The following is a 26,538-nucleotide window of genomic DNA, read 5'->3' on the forward strand; positions in this document are numbered from 1 at the left end:
AAAAATTATTAAAAAAAAAAATAAAAGAACAGATTTATAGATAAATAAATGAATAAATGTATTCAGTTTTCACTTAAGTGTAGTATATAAGTATATTGTTTTGTGTAAAGCATACTCTTTTTAAAAGTATGCCTCTCCTACAAGAGGTTTAACCATGAATTTTATGAAATAAATCAAAACCACTGTCTAGCAAAAGTAAAAGTGAGGCTATTTCAAAATATACTCTACTTTACTCTACTTGAAACTTTAGGCAACTGTTTCGAGCTAGTGGATAGTTTCTCCCAGGTTCGAGGTGTTCTGTGGTTCAAAATGTTTCTTTTATTGTTGAATCTGTGGGTCACTGGAGTGTCCTGGGTAACTGAAAGATAGAGAGACTGAAAAACAGAAAGACAGATTACTAGAAAGCCACCAGGGTGGGAAGATGAGGGTGTGGAGATACAAAAGCAGCTGAAAGGGTGGCAGTGCAGTAAAATAAATATTATCTCCTGACACAGCTGTCAGCATAGCACTCGGAGTGATATAGCGTTTCACTTATGCAAATCCAAGCTGACAGAAAAGACAGCTGAGGACAGGGCAGCATCTCCACAGCAGCAGAGCACAACTGATACTGAACACCGCCTGATACTTCTCACACACACAGTTGATGTTCCTATACATCCACGCACACTCTCTTCTGGTCAGCCGTTAGTCTAATTGATAAAGCAGCACATAACTGCTCCCTTGAAAACTGCAGGACATAAAATCGCTGCTTCACGCCAGCATGCACACCTTAAATTGGACGCAGAGCTGCTATCTGACAAAAGGCGTCATATTTATAGAGCTCCATGAATACTGATGCATGCAAATGTAACTTTGGCATGCCTGCTATAATGACTCTATAAATAAGACTGCATGCTTTGGTGTGTGTTATCACCTGGGAGGAAGCACAAGGAAGAGTAAGAGCAATTAAGATACATTATTCATAATAGCACGTCCCATTGCCTGCGCTGTAATCAAGCTGTCATGCTCTATTATACTCCCATTGGCGTTCAGAGACCACTCAAGTGGCTCTGTTTGATTTTGCACAATTATGCAAGTCAAACATGCTCATAACTTTAATAACCTCACTGGACATTCTGTTTCAAAACTACGACTGCATTAATATCACAGGGATTTTAACCCCCCTAAAATCTTGATGGAAAATAAAATGCAGCTTCAAGCAGCATTATGGGACCAAGCACTGAAGGAACAGATAACCCAGAAAGCTCATTAAATGACACAGGAAATATTCAGAGGCTATACAATGGGCCAGCCACAACCGTATATGTTTCATAGCTGTAGAGGACACATTTGCACAAATTTTGAGGAGAACTTTTTTTGTGAGAAGGAACATGCAAAAGCAGTAGGCTTACATGGCAGGCTAAACAATGAGCATGCTAAGCTAACTTAACCGCTAATGTAGCTCGTGGTTAACTTAAAAGCTGAAGAGCTACATTAGAAAGAATTGCCAGTGGTTGGCATGCAAATCAAATAGCATACAAAGCTAACATAATATAGACATAGTACAGAAGATAGTCTGAGCTCATTTTGGACCACATTAGATAAATTGTGAAGGAGTAGTATCTGAAAAAATTATATTTCAAAGTAGTGGAAGAGCAAATTGTTGTGAGATATCGGCAGAAGTAACAACAGAGAAATAAACTTGAACAACAAAAAGTTACATTGTAAAAGTTATTTTATATCTCCTGAACACTAGGTGGTGATTCAGACTTTTCAGGAACATTCATAAGATCCTGATTGTGAACTGTAGCTAAATTTGTACTGGTGAAAGAGTTTTAAAAATATTATTAGGACAAAGGACAAGGAGTCATTTGAGTCAAGATCTGTCAAAGCTATAGAAATTGGGAAGAGTAATAAAACAGACTGATTTAAAAATGGTGCATACTGAAATAGGTGGAGTATTAATGTAGGACATAGATTGTGAACAACAGAAGAAAAGTAATAAGGTAAACAAAATGCCTTTTTGGGGGGGGGGGGGGGATGCAAAGGATTGAAAAGTTATGAATAAAAGAAAAGCGCATTTTTGAAATTCTGATGGTTCTATAGTTTTGGTCCCAGAGACACAAAATTTGGTCAGATTAGTATTCAGCACAACCCTGATCAGTGTACCAAATTTCATCACTTTTTATTGTGTACGGTTCATAGGGCTGGCATAGACTCCCATTTGGGGAAGAGCAGAATGAAAGAAGGAATGTTTCCTAAAATATAGTTTAGAATAGTAGTAAATGTAATTCTATAAGTCTAGATGAGAGTTAAAAAAGAACCTGATTCAGCAATTCTAATATCCCAAGGCAGTCTGTTCGGTAATTAGGCTATAGATCCTGCACAACAAATGCTCTATCCTCTTTAGTTTTGCGGCATTTGGAAAATCTAAGAGGCCTAACTGTTTATTTGCATTTCTCTCTGCTCATCCCTCTATCATACATTTTCTTCATTTTTCAGTCTGAGACTGATTAAATAAATCAATGGAAGTCCATATTACTTAATAGCTTTGTTCTGCAGTTCCATAATTGTAAGACAGTGAGGTAATAATTTCCGGTTGGGATCAAGCTAGAGTGCAGGAAATGGAAATGAGAAGAACTGGAATCTGCAATAATGATATGAGAAAGCTTGCAGCTTTGGAGCTGAAATCACTAGGATAAGGTTTGGCTTCTGCTAAATTGACATGTAGCTTCTTCTTTGAGGTAAAACACACACATTTAGACTGTGAGAAACGGGCTGTCAGCTTGTTTGCGTGCTGGAATATCAAGGTTACAGGATGAGTTATTATGGGTACTCCCCTTTTTCTTTTCTTCTCTCCTGTGTTTTATTATTAGTTACTACACTAAATCACTATATAACCAGCATGTTTCCACTTGCAATGTGTCTCACATGGTGGGTGGATGACCAAAATAGCAGCCTAGTTCGTCTATAGTCACGCGCCGGCCCTGCAGCTGAAAATGCATATCACAGCAAAAACTAAGACATGAGGTCAAACTCTAATTGCCTGTAGATCTCAGAGACAGAATTTGGAAAAGATCTGGGGAAGTTGCTGGCAGTCACTTATTTCCAAAATATGAAAAAAATAAAATAAAATAATAATAATAAAAATAAATAAATAAATAATGGCAGTCAATTGGTTACCAAGATTCTTCTCTCTCTCTCTCTCTCTCTCTCTCTCTCTCTCTCTCTCTCTCTCTCTCTCTCTCTCTCTCTCTCTCTCTCTCTCTCTCTCTCTCTATATATATATATATATATATATATATATATATACGCGCGTGTGTGTGTTCAGCAGAAGTAAGAAATTCATTCAGAATTGGAAAACCTTGAGGGTGAGGAAATTATGAATTATTTGAAAATGCTTTGACCAAGCAGGACTCTTCTTAGATAGAGGCCAGACAGAGCAATCAGGAAAGAAAAAAACCTTTTATAAGAGCAGCAGACCAAGAACCTGATGGTCACACTGGATGAGCTCCAGAAATTATGGGTGTAGATGTGTGGGTTGATTCCTTGATGTCTGGGTTGTAAAGTGTCATTTGGACAGTACTTTGGATGTTGGACTTCAGTCAAGTCATTACGAATACACTGGTCAGTCGCAGTGAGAATTCAGCTCAGTGGACCCACAGGCTCTCGGCTAGCACTGACATGACATTCCAGACCCTGTGTTTATACCAACATGTCAAACCAACATGTGTTTATAGATGATCACAGTTCTTGCTGTCATATTGTATATGAAGACACTATAAGAGTTTTCCAGTGTGTGTTATGGATGTCACATGCAGTTGGTCAAGTAGCATGCACTTTCATTATAGAATCCTGTGCGTAGGATTTCCACATGATGAACTGTCATTTCTGGCACTTTTTCCTGGTTGAAGTCCCGCTTGAAGCGAACCTGATTTTATTGAAGGCTCATCTCTGACTTGAGAGATGAAAACTTGAGAGATGACAGTTCATAGCTTAGAGATCTGGAGTATGTCCTTTCAATCTACTAGTCTTACATACCAAAGCTTGTAGCCTATGCTACCTAAGCATCAGAATGAAGAATTTACCTCTGTTGTAGACTCTTTTACTGGTAAAGAAAGCTTTTTCCTTCAGTACATAAGAATAATTACCTTTTCTTTCCCTTTTACAGTGGGTTTTATTGATCGTGACCCTGTAACTTCATCAAATAAGCTGTCCTGAACTAGCCTCTAGTAGGTGTGATTCCTAACTGTTTCGTAAGAGCCAAAATTTTCACAGAACTTAATCATGCTCATGCCATGCTCACTGAATGAAAATCATGTAGCTTCACCGCAATATTGCAATATCTCACAATGAGAATGCCAACAGTTATTCATTACCAGGGACTGGAAGAGTCTGGCTAGAAGGCAGAGGCACTCAGTTATAGTTCTACACTTTATTTAAAAAAAAAAAGAGTTAGGATCTAACAAATCACAGCTCGCAGCACCTACAAAGTTCGAGAATAAGATAACCGAGAGAGGAGGGTTACCGGAAAGTGAAAACACCAAAGAAAAGGAATGAATCTGAGCTGAGTGTTGGAGGAAACCCAAGAGAGAATGCTGGGAAGAAATAAACTTCAGATTTCATCAGGCATGTAGGTGGTGTGACTAACAACCAGAATTTTCTGTAGTGAAAGTTTTTAATATGCAAACTAATAATTCAATGATCAGTTCACCTGAAAAAAAAAGAAGAAGAAAACACAAACAAACAATCAATCATTATTGTTCACTCTCATGCTGTTTTAAACTGAAGTACAAATTGTAATGTAATTTTAAGTGAGCCCCAGAGAAACGCTCAGTTTCACAATCATTATAGATAACAATCAGTATTTATAAATTGTAGCATTGCTCTGGAAGTAATTTGTATAACTTATTGTTATTTAATATTTGCATTATATTGTTTGTAGTGTGCATGTCATGGGCCTTACCACTCATAAGCAATAAAGCTTCACTCACAGGCCCCCACACATTACATAAATACAGTATGTTATTTTAAAGAATATTATTTCTGTAATAAAGTTTGTATTTATTAAATAAAAAAATATAAGTATATAACATATATAAAATAAGTTTTTAAACATATGCTAAAGTGTACTTTTTTTCCACAAGGCATGCTTAGTTAGCATAATAAACACTACACTTGCTGTCTAATAATGACTTAATCTGTGGTTTTATTCAGAATACAGCACAGCCTTTAATACCCTATATCTTAAGTATGCCTTACAATCCATTACAAACATTAAAGGATTAGTTCACTTCCAGAATAAAAAAAATAATATATAAAAAAATATAAAAACACAAAAGCTGATAGCTTCCAATGATGCTGGAATTTGTGCTAAAGGAGCTCCCACCAAGTACTGTTTTAAAGTTAGATTTCTAGAATTAGATTTTTATTTATTTATTTTTTTTATTTTTATTTTTTTTACTGATCTTAGGGAAATTGTCTAATATTTTGAGATACTAGTTTCTAATTTTTGGAGATGCACCTGTATGGCCACATTGCCCACAAATGAAGAATGGAATTCTTTCCTTGTGTTTTTACCCCCAAATTGGATGAACTGTGATATAAACAGCCATGATTTTCCATGTGATCCTCAGAGGGTCAAAAGAGGTGGCATGTGTGTGACATGATTTAGTCCTCTCACACATGCCACCTCTCTTGACCCCTTCATTTAATGCATAAAAACTAAGAATGGGATTTTTTCCTTGTATTTTTGCTCCCAGATTGGATATACAGTAATATAAATAGCCATGATTTTCCATGTGATCCTCAAGGGGCTAAGAGAGGTGGCATGTGTGTGACAGGATTTAATCACAATGCAGGCATGCCGCTGGAATAATAAGTCACTGTGAGGGAATAAAACAAAGTGGACGCCATGTTTGTCTTCCTCTCATGCATGTATCTGGTTAAAGCACAGATGTATTTAACACAGGGATTAATTTCTAAATAGCAAGGCCAGATGTTGCTCTATGAATGGTGTTTAATGATACCTGCATGCCTGTCCCACGACTGAGGACACCACAGATGTGTGTGTGTGTGTGTGTGTGTGTGTGTGGCTGCAGATGTCGGACTGGATAGACTGCGTCTCCCTGTTTGACCTCATTTTTTTCTTAATAAATGTAATACTGTGGATACTGTGTCCAGTATATGGCCATTATCCTCAATATGTGAGTGTATCAAATTCATATAAAATATTTCAGCTTGATCTTGGTGCATTTATTTTAATATATGTATATATATATATATATATATATATATATATATATATATATATATATATATATATATATATATATATATATATATATATATATATATATATATTTCATTTAGTTTGTATAGCCCTGAGCTGTTTTTGTGATATTTAATTTTAGTGTTATGAAGGTGCTTAGATGCTAGAACAATAAATACATGAGCCAGCCAGATCGTATAAAACCATTACCAGGGATTTAATTACATTTACACTTAATTGTTTCCAGCTTATTTGCATGTTTTCTCCTTGCACGCCGAATGAACTTGGCCTTTACAATATGCCAGTGAAGAGACATTTACCATTTGCCAGGTCTGTCCTTGCATTTTTTGTGTGTGTGAATGTGGTTTAGAGGCAGGTTTTGGTAATTATCCTCTGAGTCCCTTTAATTAGTGTATTGCCATTTAATAGACTAATAGCAATGATCCTTCGCAAGATGAAGTGTGTTTTTACATTTTAATCAGAGACCTTTCAGAGGACAATGATAGAAATATTCCTCCTTCAGACCCTCTACCAGGGTGAACACTAGAAGCATGCCATTTATTTCTTTTTTTTTTTGGCAGGTAGTCTTTTGGCAATGTTAGGCAAGTAATTTCTGCCCTAGAAATAGGCATAGGGTGTAATTCGCTGTTGTGTAAACATTTTTTAAGCAGGCTGAATTTCGCTTGCTTGACAACATGCACTTGCTTGACATACATTATTAAAAGCCGCATGAAAGAAAACAAGATCCAGTGCAAGATTACTTTCCCATAATACATGCATGCTGGACCCAAAGGCTGTGTCTGAAAGATGGATAACGCTGCCTTCTCCGGCTGTATACGGCAGTAGGAAAACATCAAGACTCATCCGAATTCAATGTTTCACATAACTTCCTGCCTACCGAGATGCCTTTGTGTAGCTGATTTTTGAAGGGAGCGTAATGCATCCTTCGCCGCCTTTGATCTTGTGTGTGCAGTTGGGCCGAAGTAAATATGATATCTGATGCAGCTGTTGAAAGAAGTGCATGAATTTCAATGACTTTTTTATCAGAAAAGCATGGTAGTCATGCTAATTAGTATTTGACTTTGGGCTATACTTAATATGCAGAATAATCTTTCTGAAAAAGAAGTGTGCTTAATTGTGTTGCGTGCTTAAAGAACAGGTCATATGGGTTTTTGAAAAATATCTCTTTTGCAATTTATTTCTAATCTTGTGCCTGTTACGTCACTGGATAACACATTTGCATAATCCCCACCTGTCCACGAAATACACGGTGTTCAAGGATACCACAGAAATACACTTTGAACTTTTTGTTGTGTGTACGTCATTTTACTAAGGACTGCTTCTCTAAACTTGACTTTCATCTTCGTCTGCTTCTAGTCTTCTTTATTTGGAGTAACAAGCGTCTTCGAACCACACCCGATACGTAATGTGTACATTTTCAATTGAGTGCTCAAAATATGCATGTTTTTGTGCTAATGTTTAGACCTAGTGCAGCTTCAGGTTTCCAGGTAAAGCACAATATCATGTCTTACTGAAATAGTTCTGATCATTCGCTGTGAACCCACTATTTCCTACGAATGTGTCGATTATTTATATATAATTACTACTTTGATTATTTAGAAAGTGACCAATAATCTGTGACTGGTTTTTCCTCTCTGAACTGTTTCTTAAGTGCCTTCTCTCATCCCCACTTCTGCATGAATATGACGAACACCATGGAGACCCAATGAAAAACTGGGATTCAATTTAATAACCTGACTTAAATTAACCTAACAAATCAATCGGGTCTAAAGTGGTTCCATAAACAATTAATTCACACAATCTCACAAATTTGTAGATGATTATTCTTAAGCGACCCTTAATGTCGATCATGGATCAGATCGATCCACCATGACAAACAGCAAATATATTTGTGCTGTTTAATGCATTTGAGACGTTGTGTTTTCCTAAGAACATGTCACAGGTATATATTTTTATCTGTAAATGTCAGAAACTCATGAAAATATATTATCTAAATGTGAGTGAGCGCTACTGTATGCATGTGTGCTAAACAGATGGAGCGCATTAGAATAGTAGCGCAATAATTCTGAGTAAAATATGCATTTAGCTAAAAATAATATTTGTTGGACATTAAATGTGTCTTTTATAGTTTATTTTTTTATTTTTTTATTTATTTTTTATATGAATGCAGTATCTGTAACGGGACTATTGTAATAGGCTTATAGAGACTCCGTAATAATTATATTATTATATATAATAGGCAAAAAGTAGGAGAGAACCCCAAAAAATAATCAAAGCAGCCATTTTATTACAGCTTATTACAGTTTATTATATGTAAGTGTAAATTCATGAATGTATCATATTGTTGGCTATGCATCAAGATGTGTATCATATTGGCATCGGTCATGAGATGCACATCCCTTGTTTATAGTTTAGCAGCTAAACTTAAGCTGTGGGCAAAATTCACTTGCATACGTGTTTTTATTTTTATTTTATGCCATTATTTTAAGAATGGATTGGAGCACTAGATTATTGATTTATGTAAATGTGCTTTGTCAAGGGTTACACTCGCTAACTTGCTCAAGGACTCCTCTCTTTGCCATTCACAACAGGCTTGGCCAGCTGACCAATCAAAGCAGAGTAGGATTATGGAGGGCGGGGTTTACTCCGAACTAGCTCAAAATTAATATTTTTGAAATCATTGGCACATGACTCTAATATTAAATGTATATTCTCAGAAAACTACAATTCTTTCTGACCTAAGATGCATTTAAACCTGTTGGAAGGGACTCCAACACAATATTTGTACTAAGTGTACTTAGGAAGAACACACTTTTCATGACTATTTTGACTAACTCACTTGTAGTGTCAGAAATCAGAAATTTACTATCAATTACATTTTAAATCATGTTTAAATAATATGTTTTGTCATGCTTTAAACTGGATGTTGACTAACATGCAGTACTAAAATGGTAACAATTGGTAACAATTTGAATTTAAAGTTAATGTATTTGGACTTATGCAGCTTTATCAATACAAATGTGTAATTACAAACATATTTAAATACATGACATACAAATCTTTCATGAACATTAAATTACATTTAAGTATATTTTAGTTTACTAAATGCTTAATTGTCAGTAAATTCATTGTGTGTGTGTTCAATTATAAGCTCTCTGTTTAAAAATGTTAGCTATTGTATTAACTAATGTTACCTAATGTATACTAACTACAAAGCGCTAGCATTTAACATAAATTATACATTTTTATATAATTACAGTTAAAATGCATTTAAGTGTCTGTAATTGAAAGTGCAAAATTCAGCTTACAGTTAAGTATATCATTTTGGTCACACTTCAGTTTGGGGATCAATTTTCACTATTAGTTAACTATTAACTCCATCTTTTGCCTTAATAAACTCCAAATTGCTGCTTATTAATAGCCATAAGATAGTTGTTGAGTTTAGGTATGTATTCAGATTAAGGCATCTAAAGTATGGTCATGCAGAATAAGAAATAAACAGTTGCTTTATAAGTACTAGACATTAATATGTGCTTTATAAACAGGTAATATGCTAGTAATATGCATGTTAGTTAAACATGCGAATTGGTACCCAAAATGGTACATTATTTCCATAAAAAGAGTATTTTAACAGGATAAATTGTATTCACAAGAGAAGCTATTTATGGATTTATCCCTTTACAATGTAGATCTAACCAAGATGAAATCCCTTGTCCAAGACACAAGGTCAAGCTTTGTGACCATGCGGAGAGGAGTGATGCTGTGAAAGACAGGCTAAAGCTTTCATATAGACCCCCTCCAGCCCTGGGACAATCTCCATCTGCACAGCTCCTCATGCAGGCTCCACTGGACGCTCTAACTAGTGTGCTCAGAAACTGTGAGGAACAAGAGTCGCTGGGTGTATTAACTGTGAGATATTTGACAGGCCATAGAGTTGGTCCAGAGAGATTTAGTGTAAGAGTATGTGATCTAAATTACAAAAATCTCAGACGGAGAAGACCATACAGGGCATGAAACAGGGCGTAGGGGTTTAAAAGAAACTGAAAGCTGTGCTCTTTTTAAGTGTTAAGCTCAATAAACGAGTTTGAATTCTGTCTAAAACCAGAATAAGAATGGGGTAATAGACAGTAAATCTCAGTGGGGGAAGACGGGCTAAAAATGAAACAATTAATAAATGAAATGAGAGAGCAGATTATGTCGTTCTGCAAGACTTGTGACAAAAATGTGATAATAAATGGCTATATTCACAAAGTCAGTATTTGACAAGTGTGAAAGGAGGCATATTTGGCATATAGGACAGACAACTGCATTTCGCTACTGTCTGAATTTTACAAATGTAAAAAAATAAATAAATCTGAAATTACAAACTCTGAACGATTTCAAAGACTTAAAAGACAGTGTTTAAGTCTATCATTTATTAAATATTCTGTCTACTTTGAATAATTTTTTCAGTTAATACTAAGACTGTAGGACTTTCTGTAGGACTTTTTAACACATTAAATGAAAGTAAAAGCGATTCATTTTTAAATGGTAATTTTTTTGATGCACTTTTATTAAAATATACTCAAATGCAAACTGAATGCAATGTTTCGTACTCTTAAATTACTAATTAATTGCAATTAAATAAAAATGTATAAGAGTTTAAATTCAAGACAAATGCTTTTAGCTGAACATTATAATGTCTTTCTGACACATTTAATTAGGACTGAAGTACATCTGTATATGTAATTTCATAATTAATTCTATTGTTTTTATAATAAGGGAAAATTGTACAGCAGGATGTACTGACAAACATCATGAAGTATTTGAAATTACACATTTGTAATGATGAAGATGCAGTTGTTATTTAAAACATTTATAATATATTAACTAATGTCAAATTGAATAACACAATGTCAGATTATAATCAAGTAGTTTACACATGCTTTAGTATGTTTAACAGATCAAAATAAATGCACTTATTTAAAGCACAGATAGAGATTTGAATATAATAATCTGAAATCTAAGTTATTTTACTTTTGAACATTTTATACAATTATATTAAGTTTATTAAGTATTAAGTATATTAATTTATATATTATATATATAAAATCTTAATATGCTTAATACTTAATAATCTTAACATTTATATATATATATATATATATATATATATATATATATATATATATATATATATATATATATATATATATATATATATATATAAAGATTATTAAGAATTATTCATATGAGGGGCCTTTATTAATATCATATCAACTGTAGCTACAGTTTATTTTTAATTTTGTATTTTTACCTATAGCTTTAAAATTTAAACAGTGCTCAGATGTCATCTTCTATGATGTTGCATGCGCCGTTTGGGCTTTATACTCACTTCTTTGATTCCGCTCCACAGCTCCTTTAATTCCTCGATCAGAAGCTGTTAAAAAATCACGAAGTGTGGAGGTTTGCGGTTTGTCGGAAGGCATGAGGAGTCTTCAGTGAGTCAGTGTTTGTGGTTGTTTGGAGGGTCAAAGGTGCAGGAGGGTGGGCAGCTCCAGGCTCCAGCAGTCTCGTAGCCCAGGAGACGCAGAGGATGGAGGAGTAGGCCGCTGGGACGCATGCTCGCTTCTGTGGAGGCTGTGGGTGTGGAGATCCCACAGGAGCATTGTTCACAGCCATCGACTGCCGAACCTGCTGAGACACTGAAAGTGAGACGCAACTTTTGGATGAAGTGAAACTTTAATGATCATTATACTTGCAGCAAAAGCATTACGTAAGGAGACTTGTTCTGTACTTTAATGAGGCAAAGATGTAGACATTTAGATGTGAGAACACAACACGTTCAGTAATTTATCAAATATAACAGAGTCTCAGAAGAGAATACTGTCATCTGTAATTGTGTACATTATATATATATATATATATATATATATATATATATATATATATATGCACACACACACATACATTCATAGGGTGAAATAACTATTGAACACATCACCATTTTTCTCAGTAAATATATTCTAAAGGTGCTGTTGCCATGAAATTTTCACCAGATGTCGGCAGTAACCCAAGTACTCCACACATACAAAGAAAAGAAAACAAATAAGTTCAGAAATTAAGTTCTGTGTAATAAAATGGAATGACACAGGGGAAAAGAATTGAACTACTGAAATCCATTTAATACTCTGTACAAAAGCCTTTGTTGGTGCTGACAGCTTCAAGATGCCTTCTGTTCGGAGAAGCTATTCATATGCAGTGCTCAGGTCTGATTTTGGTACATTCTTGTCTTGCTGAAATGTCCAACCTTGTTTCATCTTCATCATCCTGGTACTGTAGGTGTTGGGACTGAACCAACTTATATTAATGTCCACTGATAAGGGACATGAATGCTTTGATAGATTTCAGCTGGTGTCTTCCCTCTACATGCCTTTTTGCAACTACCTTTCTTCACGTGTATCAAGTTTTGAGACATTGGGCTATTGTATTAATTAATTTATTTATTTTGTATAAAGCATTGTTTCAGATTAGTGAAAAAAACACTTATATTTTTTCTAATTTATGTTTGCTTGTTTGTTTGTTTCTTCATTCAGTCAGTCATTCAGTCATTTATTCAGTCCATAAATTAGTTAATTACATACTGATTGTAATTTGAGTATATAAATGCAGTTTACTCTCCATCACTGATCCAGAAATTTCCACTAAGTAATGATTCTGTTGGTGCTGCTGTTTGAGCTTGGGCAGCAAGGTTTAATCAATGGCATGATAATTGAATTGAATTGAATTGAATTGAATTGAATTGAATTGAATTGAACTGAATTTAATTTAATTTAATTTAATTTTATTTTATTTTGAGTGATATTAAGCAAAATTCTAAACCCCCTCTTTTACAATATTTGACAAAAAAAAATAAAAAAAATAATAAAAAAAATAAATAAATAAAAAAAAGTTACCTGACTTTTTGTTTAGATTTCTGTTCTGTACAAAAATGCAGATTTTGCATATTTAAACATTTGAACATTTCAGAAAAAAACATTGTAATCAATCAGCTGGGTAAATGTGGTCATATCCATTATGTGTTTATATGTTTCTTTCCTTTTTCTATTTTACCAGGGGTTTCTTTCCTTAATTGCATGACTTCAAGGGGTCAGTCCATGACATTTGGATCCTTTGTTGGTCATATATTTTTGTGCTATGTGAATTAACAGGTCAGAGGTTAGCAAACAGACAAAATTGCATGAGTTTGCATCGGTCGGGTCTCCAGCAGTGACATGCCTGTGAATGCAAATAAATGGAGCTTCGAGTCTAGTGAGTTAGACTGGGCTTGACACCTCATTCACTTCGTTCAGTTTATGATGACACAAGCTGCAAGCATTTAGTGGGATAAATAAACGCCTAATGCATATCCAAGGAGCTAAAGGCCTAATGGCGTTTTATAGAGAAAGCAGAAAATGAACTGTTCATGCAAAGCAGACCAACCCCAGGGAACGATTAAATACAACACCCCATCAGCAAACACCCACTGACTGAAACACGGATACATGACTGCACAACACCTCCCTTACATGCTCCACAGACAGCAGCAGATCTGAATGAAACATGACCACAGGACAGCTTCTCCAACCAAATTTCAATCGACCATGTAACATCTATCATGTCCATATCACTTCCTGAGACTTCTCATATGGAAGATGCATGGTATCCATAAAACCAGCCACAAAGCTTCTTTAGCTTTTACCTCATTGACCAGTAAGCAATCTAAAACCATGTAAAATACTGCTTTAAAAAAATAAATCAGAAATGAAATTAAAATGATTTCCACAATGTTAATGTTAAACTAAAACAACAACAATTTACTAATAATTTATGCATTTTACACAAAAAAAAAGTGTCAGACCAACCTAAGCTTTGTAAATACATTGTAATTACTCATGTAATTACATTTCACACGGTGTTAAAGTCCAAATAAATTTGGAGAAACAACCAAGTACCCATATTCTTTTGATTTTGTCCTTTTCTCACGACTTTCTAAATTTTTCATGGGTTGTTTATTTTCCTAACAGTTTGCCTCAGTTGTTTACTTGCTATTGCAGATGTCAGTATGCTCAAAAAGCAGCGGAGTTTAAAGATTTTTTGAAATGCACGGGCTTTGATACGGCTCTGCTGTTTCCCCGCATTCTCTTCAGCCGCTGTGCACACGAACACATAATCTTTTATTAATCTCTGCTTCTGCTCCTCCAATCATCTCGAAACCCCCAAGTCAAAACGAAATAAACAAACCACCCGAATTCTGTCTGCCGTCAGCCCTCCGAGGGAAATCTGAGGGATTGCCTGGATGTCAGAACATGACTCCTCCTCTCAGAATTCTTCAGGAAACTTTAGAGAGAGTTATGTGAGGTTAGACAAGGAGTGAACAGCTCTTAAGATAAAAACATTGGCATCATGGTTCAAGCCATTTATCCACAGCTATGCCTTGTATTTGGACTCTATGGGTACAGAACAGAACAATGTTTTAACGAGGGCACTTAACAATGAGGAACAGATTCAGAATCAATTCACTATACATCGTCTCATGTATTCAGATCATGTCCCATTGTTTAAAATGCAGCCAGCAGCATTAAAATAATAACTCATGTGTGTGAAAGCAGCTATGTCTATTCCACACTGAATGCCAATGCATATGATTGCTTTTTTGACATCGCAGAACACAGAATTTACATTTATTTCCACAGACTATTATTTGCTGTTGATCCATTGTTTGTCATCATCAACTAAGAATGAACCCTCACTAGATCAAAAATTTCACAACTCCAGGAAAGTCATTTAAGATGGACTTTTGGTATAACATAGCTCTGTTTTTAAGCTGTTCTGGCTGGTTTCTAGGGCATTGCCAAGATATCTTTCTATTCAATGTTAGAGCAGATTGTTCTGGCTGGCTCTTATGGTCATAACTAGAATATAGGCACTGTAGGTGGTTGGCAGGAAGTTTGTTTGTAATAATTAAAAAATGTTACATTAGTTTTGGTGTCCCAATTATTGATTTAAAGTACATGTTTTTTATTATCTGCAGTTACTTTGCATTTGTCCACTATATACATATTACTTAGGTTTTTCAATAGAAGTCAAGCTTGTGATTTATATCAGTTAAATCATAATATATTGGCTTAGAAGATAACTGGTATGACTGACAATTCACTCCCTTTCATAATTTCCAACCCTTTCTTTTATAAGTATTGTTTTCGATGTGAATGGGCCTTAATGTGTTTCTCAAGCAGAAACGAGACATGTCTGGGAAACTGATTTGATTTGCTGGGTTTATGGATCAGGTTTCTAGGTACATGAAATGCTAAACTCACATGGACATCATCACTAATTGTTCCAACCACCAATATTAGTGATAAAACGTCCTTGTTCTAAATACAATTCGAGACGAGCAGCACGTAGACAGTACCAAACCAAAGGGAATTAAGGGACCTTTATTTAAATGAACTTTTTTTTTAAATCCTTTGTAATAAATATAATTTTAGAAGACTAGTAGCAGAGCAGAATCGGGATTAGATGTTAATATATTAAAATAGCAACGTGAATCAGCACAAAGCTACCAAACGTGAGTTTAATGAGGTCAGCGGTTGAAATAAAACCGAGTCTTTATGTGAACATGATGAATAACAATGCCGCTGCATCTGGAATAATAAAATCATCTGAGCTGCAGGGTATTCAAAAAGACAAGTGCACTTGCTGACTGACTCTCAAAGCTACTTGAGTTTCTTAAATATCGATTTTTTTTTTTTTTTTGGAGGAGAGCTTTGCCGTGCTGCTAACTTTGTTTAAACGGAGCATGTTCCCTGAATCCTTAATTCGCCTGACAGTGAGTGATGTCTTTACACTCTAAGATGGGCAAAAAATAAGGTTGAGAAGGAAGAGACTGGCCTTAAGTAGTCCCGGGAGTTTTCCCAGTAGGCTGGTCAACTTGGTCCAGCTGTCAAAACCAAGTTTAGACACAAATTAAATTAATAAAGAAGAAGCGCAGGCAGTACCATACTGACCCATTTAAGCCACGGTGGTGGATCCTGGCATACAGAGATCTCTAGGGCCTCCAAACATGCAGACCTCAGACACACGATCCACTTCTCAAACACACATTCAGGGCAATTTTCCAAGACTTTGCCCAGCCAAAGTTTTGTCCGCCCTTATTCAAAATAATGTAGCTTGAAGCTAGAGGAAAGCTTGAACACCACAGCTGAATAAATAAGCATTCAGGGTAGAATAATAATTTGGCTCAAATACAACTATTTGAAAATCTGGAATCTGGAATCTGAGGGTAAAAAAGAAGAAGAAATGTATATTGAGAAAATCACATTTATCATTGTCTAAATGAGGTTCTTCGCAATGCATATTACTAATAAAAATATAGTTTTGATATATTTACAGTAGGAAATTTACAAAATAACTTCTTGGAACACGATACTTACTTAATATAATGATTTTTGGCATAAAGAAACAAACAAACAAATATAATCTGAATGATGCTAACGGTAATACAGCACGGAATAGGGCCATCTTTGGTTTAGGAAGTTTTTTAGGGGTATATTAACACAATAACTTTGTTCTGAAGACAGTCTGTGAATAAACAGACAAATTTAAACCAGACAGTTTTACCTGAAAACACTGTTTTTAAACACCCCTTTAGACTATTTCTGATGCTTAATCAATGGTCCACTTTGCTCCACAACAATTCACACATCAACATACTGCTGATAACAAAAGATCCACACAGTCTGGTTGTTACGTTTGATAAGGATCAAACTGACACAGGGAGTAACATCAACTTATCGTATCCTTTACTTAACTTCTCTGTCCTCAGACACCAGTAGTCGAACACATACATTGGTCAGACATGACAGAATGCTTTCAGCACAATCGAACTCGATGCATCACTGAACACTAACTCATTGCATTATCAAACTACACTTGTGTGTGAACACAACATTTCCCCCCCTCCTACGGGGTTTCAAACATGAAATATTCACACAAAGTCCTGTAAGTGCCCTGGGCGAGAACAAATGCATACAGGCTGTGGAGAAACACAGGGATGAGGCTGGGCAGCCTGTGATTGGCAGGCACACATCTCAGCTGGCAGGTTGATAGGCATGCCTGGAACCTGTGCAGGGGCTTTCTGAGGTGTCAACTGAAGTGCTTGGGGTGTCCTGCCAAACAGGGGCTTGAAGTGCGATGTCTGTTGTATGTGCCGGGGGCAGCACTTTGCAGAGGCGGCTTGCGTGCCACCGTGTGCCGTGACTGAGCAAGAAGGTGGCTGGGCCTAACTGATGAGTAACTTGAAATGGAGGGTTGAGCCTGTCGAGGGGAAGGTGGAGCTCATGGCCAAGCATGAGAAAAGCTGGAGAGACCCCCGTTGTAGAGTGTTGCGTGGCCCTGTAGTGCAGCAATGTTTGATGGAAGGCCCGAAAGAAGTAAGAAAGAAGAAAGGAAGAAGCTCCACCCCTTGAACAAGTGTGCTCTCTGAGAGTGTTTCAGTTACTGATGAAAGTGTTCGACACCACCATTAGCTTGGGGGTGATAGTATGCCGTGTGAATGTGATTAATACCTTTGTTTTTGAGGTATGTTGTGAACTCGGTTGAGATCAGCTGTGGGCCATTGTCATTAGTGATAGTGTTTTGAAGTATTGCAGTCAGGGCCTGGTGATCTGTCCTTAGGGTGAAAGCGCGGCCTCAGAGATACAAGTGCCACCTCTCGCAGGCCCAGATGCAGGCTAATGCTTCACGTTCCCCCACTGAGAACCGTTGCTCCATCTGATTGAGGGCCCGTGATGCAAAGGTGATGAGCTTCTCAACACCCTGCTGACAGCACTGCTCCTATGGCTGTAGCTGATGCATCGCAGGTCACCCAGGTGGGGCTGGAGATATCAAAATGAGCCAACACTGGGGCTGTGGTGAGCTGCACCTTGAGCACACGCACAGCATCAGAGCATGCCTGTGACCACACCCATGGCTTATCCTTACGTAGCAGTTGCCGTAGTGGGGCAGTGGTAACAGAATAATGTGGGAGAAACTTCAGGTAGTAGCCCATCATACCCAAAAAGGAGGCGACCTGTGCAACTGAGCTGGGTTCGGGAATTGCCAATATGGCATCTATATTTGATTGAAGTGGTATGACGCCATATTCTGACAGCCGAAATCCCACATATTCAATAGTCGATGCAGAGAAAAAAATTTTTTTTCCGCATTGAAGGTTAGTTTGTGTTTAGCTAGGGCTGCATAGACTCTGCTGAGGTATTCACAATTACTCTTTGGGATTGGTCCATGGATAACCACATCATCCAGGTACATGGCCACCCCTGGTTTACCAGCCAACACAGACAACATGATTTTTGGAAACAGCTTGGGGCAGAGCCGAGTCCGAACAGCATACGTGTGTAGTGAAACATGCCTGCATGTGTCACAAAGGCTGTGAGGTTTCTGATGTCCGGGTGGAGAAGCACTTGTAGGTAGCCCTGTCTGAGATCCAGTTTCGAGAACAGTATTGAGCCATGAAACTGAGCAATGAGCTCTTCTGAGGTAGGCAGAAGGAACCTGTCTGGGATCACTGCCTTATTCACCGCTCGCAGCTCGACACACACCCGTAGGCCCCCTGATTTCTTCTGAGCTAACACCAGGTTTGAGACCCAGGGTGATGCATCCACTCGTTCAAAATGCCAACATCCAGCAGCTGCTTAAGCTCAGCCGAGACACCATCACGGAGAGACAAGGGAATGCATTGGAGTGGTCGGATGACTGGTTAAATGGAAAGGTTCAGGAGGGGTTGATGGGCAAAAGTAGTAAGGCAGCCCAAACCTTCAAACTGGGATGGCCATTTTTCCTGCCAGGGCATGGAGACTGTCAGGATCGCAGCTCCCTTCCTGTCAACATGAGAAAATCCAAGAGCCGACAAAAAATCCGGACGCATCAGGTTGGCCCCACAACGGGCAACGTGGAAGGTAAAGCTGGGCACCATCTTGTTGCCATACCCAACAGTCACTTGCAGGGAACCCACTAAGTCAATCTTTGAGTCGCCATATCCACAGAGTGAAGCAGAAGGTGCCGAAAGTGGCAGTGCTCCGAAAAAGTGCTGTAAGTGTGCATATCCAGGAGAGACACACTGGCACCAGTGTCCAAAAGCAGTGGGATACACACGTCATTTGATGACCTGAAAAGGCTTTAAATGAGACTGGTTCAGAGTAGACATTGTGAATGATAGTGGGTGTTTGTTCTGACACAGCTGGAGCAGAGCAGCAGACTTAAGCAAAATTATTGCGTTTACCATAGTTGCGGCATATTTGGCCATGGGCTGGGCAGTTCTGTGCTCTAGACAGATGAGACGAAGATCCACAGTTATCACAGGGTCTTGATGCTTGTGCTTGTGGGCGTGGCCGAGACTGCTGCTGGCGCCTCAGTAGCATAACTGCAGAGTAGTCTGTTGCCGCCAATGTGTTGTTCTGGCTGGTTTGTAACGTCGATGATGGCATGGGAGAGGGGGCCAAGTAGTCTGCGATTGTTTGCTGTTTGGTCAGAGCCGACGCACATGCAGCTGCACTCTCTATTCTTAATGCAATCGTGATTGCCTGAGACAGTGATAAATCATCCGGTTCTAACAGCAGAGTTTCACGCACTGATGTATCGTTGGTATGTTCAATTAACTGGTCTCGAATCATTTCGTCCTGCAACGCACTGAACTTGCATGTGCTGGCCAATCCCTGCAAGTTGGCTATGTACTGTTGCACGGACTCACTGGGAAGCTGTTGTCTTTGGCGGAACAGAAAACGTCGCAAGAGAGCGCTCTGTGTGCAGTGTGCATTCAGAAGTTCCACGGCTGTGTCATAATCGCTTGTAGTGCCCGACTCAAGCGCTCCCAGCACGCGCTGACACACAGCTCCCAAGCAATGCTGTAACAGCTCTTTTGTCCCCACTGCCAAAATGAAAGTCTCAAAGGACTGTAACCAGCGAGACCAGGGAATCGGAGGCTTGCCGGGTAGAACAAGGAGAGGAGCAGGAGGTGGTAGTGCAATATCAGCCATCCTTATCGCCAAATGTTACGTTTGATAGGAATCACATCGACACAGGGAGTAACATCCACTTATAGTATCTTTTACTTAACTTCTCTGTCCTCAGACACCAGTAGTCGAACACATACATTGTTCAGGCATAACAGAATGCTTTCAGCACAATCAAACTTGATGCATCACTGAACACTAACTCATTGCATTATCAAACTACACTTGTGTGAGAACACAACACTGGTGTCATTAAAGACACTCGTTAGAATTAACCTCACTACTTGACCTTCAAGTTCCATGATTAGCTTTTGGTTTCTACAGAGCTTTATGCTGTTCATAAGACAAAGAATGATGCTGATAGGAAGTCATCCAAAATGCCTTTATTTTACAGTATCACTATTACAGATTTAGATAAATGCAATCATGTAGTAATATTCTGCATAATTTTATTAAATGAAAAGAGTGTTAGCTATTGTTCTTTGCAATGGTGCAGCTGTCACATAAGCACAAAGACTAAAAGTGCTTTTATCCATTATATTTTTGATTTTGTGTCCTAATGCAAAGAATGTTAAAATACAGCAAATCCGAAAGTAATTCGAGTATATGTTTTTAATATAGCTTAATTAGTCATTGATGATATAGAGTCACATCACTATGGAAATAGGGCAGTTGTGCTGTATCATTATCACAACGCATTACAGATCATTGCAGTTCACCTCTGTCAATACAAATCTCCTCTTTATGTGGATTTAAGCGAATAAAAACCAAATAAATCCAGGTGAAAGGATGGACAGATTTATGGGGCAGTGAGTGTGAGTACAGCTGATTGGCTGGATTGAGAACAGGCCGGAGTGAATGTGACTTATCAGGATTACTGACACAGGTGGGAATGTGTCACACGTGACAGAAAGGCAATCTCGGATGTGCTGCGATGACAGACACTCAGATTTTGGATGTGGATATCAGTTACTGTTCTCTGAATCTAATATGCAAATTGCAGCAGGATTTGGGGCATCTGAGCCCTTTAATTAAGAGCTGAATCTGTGGTCTAGTTTATTGTAGTTTATATCAAATATTAAAAGTGCATTAAAATAAAAAAAAAATAAAAAAAATTCTGGTAGAGGTTAATAATAGTCAATGAAATAGAAGGTAACTATGTTTCTTAACATATTTACAGTACAAGTGCACTTTGTAATCATGTCAAATTAAAGGTTTTACTTAAACTACACTTTTTTATTGTGTTTTAATTATCATTTTGTTGGGATTTGATGAAATACAAATAAATAAATCTTTTTATTTTGACTTATTATAATTTGAATTCTGGTGGGTTATTCAATATTAAGTTAACATATTTAAACATACTAATTAAGTACAAATGTGTAATAACAAATGCATGACATTTATCATAAATACCATCAAAGCATATTTTGGTTTATAACTTGTCTGTACATTTTGCAGTACATTTTGACTATATTTCAAAAACCATACGTAATAATAAAATTTAACATCAATATAAGTCCCACTTAAATTGGTGAAAAAAAGCTTACTGCAGAAATAACAATAGTAGTGTGACATTTGTTTTCTTTCATTGTAAATCACAGACCTCTTGCGATAATGTGAACGTCTCTGCAGTTCAGAAACACACCTATAGAATGTGCTGTTTTCAGGCTTTGATATAAAAAGACAGTATTTATTTAGAGACTAATATAATTAGCAGGGTGTGTAAACAACATGATAATGATCCCTAGCTTCATTTTTACTCTAGATTTGACAAGGCTAAGGTAATTTTATCCTGTGGACAGTCTGACAGAGGTGTTTCCTATGCAGAGCGTGCTTTCTGCTCAGTTCCGTTGCGGTCTGTTTAGCTGTTTTGGATGCAAAAACGCATTCTGTGTGAATGGCCCCTAAGAGGGTAGCAGGCTATGTAGACAGTAGACAGGCAGGCAGCTCACTGGGGTTTTGAACAGAGCTGGTGTCAGCTGTATGTTCAGTGTGTTATGTAACTGCTCTCTTCGGACCTCCCTTGCTGATATTCTGACAGTGCAGGATTTGAAGGGCACAAATCTCAGGTCTTAATCTGATGCCGGTGTGCCACGCTCTCTTTGGCCTGAAGCTATGTGTGTGTGTGTATGTGTGTGTGTGATTGTGCTCAAGCTGCCACACGATCCGTCTTAACCACCTTAACACACATACGCACGCAAGTCCTGTTGGAATATATTACTCTTGGCTAACAGTACGTTTTCTAGTATGCTCAGTGTTACATCACAGGCTTACAGGTTGACACAAACATTTAGGAGCAAAGGAGATTCAGCACATATGGTGGTATGAGTTATTAACTCAGACTTTAAAATCACCATTGTGTAATACTGCACACGTGTATTCACATACAGACACGTTCAGACATGTTCTTATCACTAAAGGTCAGAAGATCAGGAAAAGCTGCAGCAGCTTTGTGCACCAGAATCACAGTGAGAACTCAACCTGTCCTTCAACTAATACGCTCGTATAGGTCATTTGTCCAAATACCTGAAATAGGACCCATCAGAGCGTATACTACAATTGTGCCCCTATCGGCAAAAGGTCATTTTCATATTAAGGGTTTGCACTCTTTTATTTGGTAGAGTATTGTGTTATACAATGATATGTATGCTATCATGGGTTCGATCCCAGAAAACGGATGTGCTCGGAAAATGTATATGCTCTATAAATCATAAGTTTGCATGATTTCTGTGAGGGTTAGGTTTAGGGGTGGGGTTAGGTGTGGTCATTCGAATGAATAAACCGCCCAGTTAAATATGTACAAATTACTGTGAGATCAGTGTTAAAAGTCCACACATTTCATTTAAATAAACGTGTGTTTTGATTGGCAATGATGTTATACGTCATTTCATGACGACAGACACAACACGATACTGTCGTTATTTTTACGCCCTCTAGAGGGCGTTTAACTTTAAAACATAAATTTAAGGTCGTAATAAGGTGCTTGCACAAACGACCTATGTGGTCGTTCAGAGCTTGATTTCGAATTAAGGAAGACAACTTCAGATTTAATGAAATCCAAAGAAATTCCTATAACGACTGTATGTTTTTAATACTTTTTTTAGCATGAAATTACCCATAAACAGAAACATTTTTATACTATTGTTAAATTTGTATTTGTTTAATATTTTTTTATTTTTTTCAATAAATTAACACTTTTATTCAGGAAGGACACATTATTTGATAAAAAATTAGTCATTAAATAACAATGTTACAGATATATATATATATTTTTTTATAATATTTGTTTTTTTGCACTTTATATTCAACAAAAGTATCAGGGTTTTCACAAAAAAGCCAAAACATTTTAATCAGTTAATAATAATGAAAAAATACTTTTTGAGTAACAAATCAGCATATTAAAATGATTTCTAAAAGGATCTAGTGACAATGAATGATGCTAAAATTTCAGCTTTGCATCACAGAAATCAATTACATTTTAATAAAATATTAAAGCAGAAAAAATATATATATATATGTTTTTTTTTTAACAAATAAATGCTGCTTTGGTGTGCAGAAAACACTCCTTTATGGAATCATATCTTGAATTGCATTTTTTAGTTGAGGAATTTTTTTTTCAAAATTAGTGAAAATGTCTGATTTAATCTTCTATTTTTCTATGTTCATCCAATTCCTCTATTATTTGATTCTTGAATTTCTCTTAATTGCAATTCAGTAAATTAATTTTACTGTCATTGTAATTTAATTCAAGTCCTGAATGGTCAATTCAGCTCTTTGAACTTCAAGACAAAATCATTTATCAAAGTTCGTATTTTGCCCAATCTTAGTCCCCAGGATGCGTGACCCCTCGATCTCAGAATGAGCTGTAAACTGCAGGTACCGCTTCCCTCCAGACTGTATTGTGTAAACTTTCTTTTGATTTCACAGTATTGACTTACCCATCTCACTGTTTTCTTCATCCGTACATCTTCCTTCTTTAAAGACCTCTGGGATTCTGGCTTATGAGAGCCAGAGACTAGTGCTGTTTGATTTTCTCAGGTCTTTCTAATGTGCGTGTCCCGAGGGAGCGGACGGATGGAGAAGCACTTACAGTCCTTCATAATCCCTCATTCCAATTCTTCTCCAGCGCTGACTGCACCATCATTGACCTAGAGATGCTCACATATTGTACTACAGCACTGCTGAACCCAGCCCCTGCCAAGACTGAATGACAAAAAAAAAAGCTGAATCAGTCATAGCAGTAAAGGATATTGTGCAGTCAGCTGAACATCACAGCAAAATAAACCATGACACGTCTTCTTGGCATTCACATTTATATCCCTGCTGAAAAAGACCAGCTGTGACCACAATCAGTTCCCATGCTGGTTCAGGCTTGTTTAGAAATTAGAAATAGTCTGAAGGTGACGGCAGAGTAACCGAGGCTGGAGATGTTTGTGGATACCCTGCTGAGTGAAAAGTGACTGCAAGAGCAATGGGATACAGCAGCTGTCATTATTGAACACTAGACATTGTTATGCATTTGGGCCCCTTCGATACAAATGATGGTCCTTTCCCTCTTTGTAGAAATCTTGGAGAATTGCTATGGTCTGAGTCCCGTTTATTCAGTTTCACCCATTCCTGATCACGGAAATCTCATCAATAGCTGTTGCTGATGATAGAGGTTGATTAATAGCTCAATCAGGACAACTCTCTTGAGTAGTTTTAGCATGCTAATGGATGCGACAATGTTAATGTTAATGACTTGATCTGCTACACATGCTGCTGCCAGTAGATACGCAGACATGCTACCATGAGAACTGCTGCTACATGAATAGGCATTTATAAATCTTGTTGCAGATCTATACAGGTGGAGCTGGGGGAGGTGGAGGGTCTCAGAGGAATTCTCAAGGTTTCTGCACTTTACGGAAAAATAATATGGCATTCGATTTTAAAAGTTTCCAGGTCTGAAAAATAATAATATTTGTGTTTCCAGACTATTGCCCATATTCTGTTTTATAAAATACAAGATTGAGAATTAAAATTATCATACAAGCAGAGTTTGTTTTTTTTGGCCAACGAAGCTAAATGTTTAGTGATCCTTTAGTAATTGTTTTACATGACTCAAAAAATTCAAAGCACATATTTTCATTATGCAAACTAGTTAGTCTTTTACCATAAGCGTGTCCATTCACAACAATGTTGGCATGGCTTGCTATGAAGTCAATGAAAGTTTGAAATACAGATGCACTGGATGGTTTATTTGGAGAGATGTGCAGCTTAGCTAAGTTTTGTTCTTAAATTAGTTTAATCAGTTTAAAAGTGAGTTGTAAAGTAATTGTTCATATAATATTGAAGTGTTCAGGATATGTGTTTAAAACGGCACAGTATATTTAATGTCCAATCAGTTGCCTCATAGACAAAGTTTGAAAACATCTTGATGTGAACACATTTAATGTTATTATTGAGGTTCAAGTTTAAAACGTTTGTCATTAGCAATGGCAATCGACATCATGCCTCAGATAGAGCTTATGTTGTATTTAACCCATACAAAGCGAGATTAAAAAATCAGCGGCTAGACAGCCCAGGTTCAGATTTTATCATTGATTTGTGTTCTTGTCTCTTCATATGCTAATTTGTTCTGTTGAACTGAGTGTACATCTGATGTAGCTGTCATTACAGAGATAAAAGTGTTGTCAAGGGATTAGTTTACGTGGTTCAGCTGTGAGCGTGATCATCGGCCGGGTCAGGCAGCGGACAGGCTGGTGGGTGATACGAGGGGAACTGACCTGTGAGAGCACACAAACTGTGAGGATGGGATTGTGGGATATCCCTGTAGAGGTCACAGGAACAGACTGCTGTGTTCGAAAGTTCGCTGTGTCATCATTTTTTCCTTCTATGTCATTCCAAACCTGAATCACTTCCTTTTTCTATGGAACACAAAGAACAGAAAGTCATGTTGCAATGATGTATAGCCTACACTCCCACACATACGCACTCTTAAAACTTAACAAAAACGAATAATATGTACATAAATGCTATGGAAACCAGCTTCCACAACTGAATAACAAAATAAAAAAGGTAATTTTTACATTTATCTCACAATTCTGACTTTTTTCACAATTCTGTATGTGATATAAGCACAATTACAATTGAGTTATAACGTCAGAATTGCAAGATTCTGATATGGAGTATATAAACTCGAAATTGTAAGAAAAGTATTTTTTTTGTGTTTTTGTAGATTTGGACCTTATTACT

General features: G+C 37.1%; 1 long non-coding RNA gene across 3 annotated transcripts; it reads right to left on the reverse strand.

Moving 5' to 3' along the window:
- Positions 1–228: 228 nt before the first annotated feature.
- LOC127953183 (uncharacterized) lies at positions 229–24,850 on the reverse strand. 3 transcript variants are annotated; one of them, XR_008153107.1, is made up of 3 exons: positions 24,243–24,850; positions 11,646–11,944; positions 229–358 (listed from the first exon to the last, which is right to left on the reverse strand). It is a non-coding gene; the product is annotated as an uncharacterized LOC127953183 (long non-coding RNA). The 3 variants fall into 3 exon arrangements; XR_008153105.1 differs by lacking the exon at positions 229–358 and adding an exon at positions 6,480–7,255; XR_008153106.1 differs by lacking the exon at positions 229–358 and adding an exon at positions 6,480–7,255 and having other exon boundaries at positions 11,646–11,955.
- Positions 24,851–26,538: the final 1,688 nt, after the last annotated feature.

Source organism: Carassius gibelio, chromosome B3 (genome assembly GCF_023724105.1).
Source record: "Carassius gibelio isolate Cgi1373 ecotype wild population from Czech Republic chromosome B3, carGib1.2-hapl.c, whole genome shotgun sequence".
Lineage (NCBI taxonomy): Eukaryota > Metazoa > Chordata > Actinopteri > Cypriniformes > Cyprinidae > Carassius > Carassius gibelio.